Source organism: Elephas maximus, chromosome 6 (assembly GCF_024166365.1).
Source record: "Elephas maximus indicus isolate mEleMax1 chromosome 6, mEleMax1 primary haplotype, whole genome shotgun sequence".
Classification (NCBI taxonomy): Eukaryota; Metazoa; Chordata; class Mammalia; order Proboscidea; family Elephantidae; genus Elephas; species Elephas maximus.
The window spans coordinates 134,773,826-134,777,299 of NC_064824.1; positions in this window are offsets into that span (position 1 = coordinate 134,773,826).

The window sequence follows — 3,474 nt, forward strand, 5'->3', positions numbered from 1 at the left end:
GTAGGGTCTCCTAGGCTATAATCTTTATGGAAGCAGATTGCCACATCTTTCTCCTACAGAGCAGCTGGTGGATTTGAACCGCCGACCTTTCTGTTAGCAGTCAAGCACTTAGTCACTGTACCACCAGGGCTCTTTAGATAAGTAGATAAAAATAGGTAGCTGTGTGTATATACGTGGCTTAGTATTCATAGAAATAGTCCCTAGCTCTGTCTACTGAGACCTAGAAGCAATGACACCCCAGGAGCAACGAATACACTTTGAGCCCAGATCTTGGTTTCTGATACCATTCTTCAATAACAGGAACCAGGCTCTCTGTCTCTCAGGAACACACTACCTGTGGCCCCACCTGCACCTAAGCAGGTCCTGAATCGGCAGAGCCTGCAGGTGCCTTGACTGGCAACTGGGAAACCTAAGCCTGACAGTAGTTGAAGGTGAGGCCCGCCTGGCACAAGGGAAAAGTGTCGGTAAACTCAGGTCAAAAATCCTAGCACTCAGGCAGACTGAGACCCACCCACCCGGCCTGGGGCAGAGCACACACCAAAGTGCAGGTGGATAAAGAGAGGGACCTCATGGAGGGGGTGTGGCTGCTGAAGAACCAGCAGAGAGAGGACAGTGGGGGGGGTGGCCTCAAGAGTGGAAGGCACTTTGCCCATCAAGGAGACCCTCCAGAAGGGCCACTCAGTGCTCTGGCAGAGGGTCTGAGGGAGAGGAGGCCCACCTGTGCTGCTCACAGAACAGCTGGGGCCTGGAGCCCTGTGGCCTGGAGAAGGGAACTGTGACAGGGGACAGTGTTCAAATATCCTAATGATTGATGATGGTGGAGCGGCCTGTCGTGGAACCAGAGCCAATGGGTAGAAGTTACAGGGAGACAGGCTTTATTTAGGTTTAAGAGAAGCTTCCTGGTCATCTGAGCTAACTAAAAATGGAGCGCCTGGCCCAGGCACTGCAGGTGAACAGGCCAGGCCGGAAGGCCACCTGTTGGAGATTTGCAGAGGAGAGCCTAGCGGCCGACTCATGGAGGAGACCAGATGGCCTTTAAGGCCCATTCGGCTCAGGGTCTGAGAATCTTGGAACTGAGGCTGGGAGGGCTAAGCCCCCTGCAACTGCCCCTGCCCTGGGCGATCGTTGGCTGGTGAAGGAGGTCCTGGTACCAGAAGTACCCCAGTAGCCGGACAGTTTGGCCACGAAGGTGTGAAATGTCCAGGCTCGAGCCCACGGCCTCCTGGGAAATGCTCGCAGCGTCTTGATGAAAGGATGGCTCGGCAGTGAGCTATTCCAGACTGCAGCTGCCAGGGAGAGGGAGGGAGGTGGATTGAAAACCACCGTGAGCGAGACAGGAAATTCCTCCAGGCACAGGTCAATGTGGAGCGACATGAGATCTCACCACTCTGCACCTGTCATGCCTCCGCCTCCGCTCCTGGGGCCCAGGGGCTCAGCTAAATGCCTCCTGAGGGCGCCCTTCCTTCCGCAGCCCCTCTCCACCGGGCAACCTGATGCCTCTTTGGAATGCCTCCTCTGTGAACTTCCCTCCTCACCAGACCACCCGATCCTGTCGTCCAATGCTTGCACACATGCATCCTCCGCCTTGTCTCCCCAGGTATGTTTTTTCTTTCCTTTCCAAATGAAGTTTTTTTTATTTTTATAAGTGTGCAGTACAGATAGGCATGCACAGGGAAAAAAACCGTTCTAACTACCAAGGTATGTAACCTGGCACTAGGTACATGTTAGCAACCTCTAACAAATGAGATCTTTTTGTAGGTTCTCTTCTTGTTACTGTTTTAACTTTTCACTTTCAAATATTTATAGACTCACAGGAAGTTGCGAAAATACTGGAGAGACCAGTGCACCCTTCACCCAGCTTCCCCTGATAGTAACATTTTATACAATGTAGTACCAAATCAAAACCAGGAAATTGACACTGGTACAACTGTAGGTTTTGCTTTGGATCTAGGGGTCCCTGGGTGATGCAAACGGTTTATGTGCCAGGTTGATAACCAAAAGGTTGGAGGTTCAAGCACCTCAGAAGAAAGGCCTGGCAATCTCCTTCTGAAAAACCAGCCATTGAAAACATAGGGAGCAGAGTCATACTCTGACACACATGAAGTCAACTCCATGAAGTTGGAATCGACTTCATGGCTACTGTTTTTGAATCTGCTTTGTTTAGTCAGCAGTATATCATAAACATTTTTCTGTGCCAATTCCTTCATTTCTGTAGGGTTTTTTTGGGGGGGGTGGTTATATAGTAACTCAGTGTGTGAATTACTGTAACATACTCAACCAGTCTCTATGGTTGGATGTGTATGGCCAATGTTGTGTTGTTGTTACAAAGAGCATCCATTTTAATAAGCAGTTAACATTAACTGCCTTTCCTCTCTTCAAGGCCCTGACGGAAGACCTTTACATATACGGACTCATTTAACCCTCCCAGCTGCCCCTTGAGGCAGGTACTGATTTATTCCTGCTTTATAGACGAAGACCCTGAAGCACAGAAAAATTTTATACTTGACCTGGGACATGGGACCAGGAATGGAATCTGTGGGTGGGCCCCAGAGCCTGGACTGTTGACCCCATAAATTCCCACATGGGGAATTGCCTTGTATCTGTTACAAAAAGGTACAGAACAGACACCCTCAGTCTTGAGTCCCCAGTATCCAGAAAAATGCCTTCCACACACAAGTGAAATAGGGGTGGGCTGGGGGCAGGCTTTGGGGTCAGGCCAGCTTTGCCGTTTCTTGACTGTGCGACCGCTTGGAGCCCCAGGCCCTTATCTAGAAAGGTAACAGGTAATGATGCCCCACCCTGTGAGGCTCCCTTAGCATCACGTGAACTAATTCCAGATGTGCTGGGTGCAGGGCCGGCACGTGGGGGCTCGGTGGGCCAGCCCGGTTACTAATCCAGGTTGGAGCCTTGGTGGCAGGGACTTGATGATCCAATAGGCAAGGTAAGTATGGTGCTTACCTTGCTCACCAGCTTATCTGTAGTGAACAATTTCACATTTTCATCACCACCTCAAAGATTCTCCTTCTAGGTATAGCTGGCCATCTGTCTTGAAATCCCACAAAACCTTCCTACAGAATCAAAACCTCTTTTCAAATTTACAATCCCCGGCAGGGGCGGATGACCCAATAAGCAAGGTAAGCATGGGCTTACTTGTGCTTACTTACTAATCCATAGTGAACAATTTTACAGGTGAAATTGTTCACTACAGCTGATCTGGTAAGCAAGGTAAGCACTGATACCCCTGCCTATTGGTTAATTTGCCCCTGCACGGTGGGCAGACTGTAATGGCGCGTTAGCGCCATCTGGTGGTCAGAATCTGCTTTGCTACATTCCAGCCCAGCGGGGTCCAGGGACCCGAATGAGAGGGAAATGCGCCCACAATTCCACTTCTGGGGATCTGTGTAAGAAAAAACGGAGGTGCAGACAAGCACGCACATTTGTAAAGATGCACCTTCAAGTGTTGCCTAGAATTGG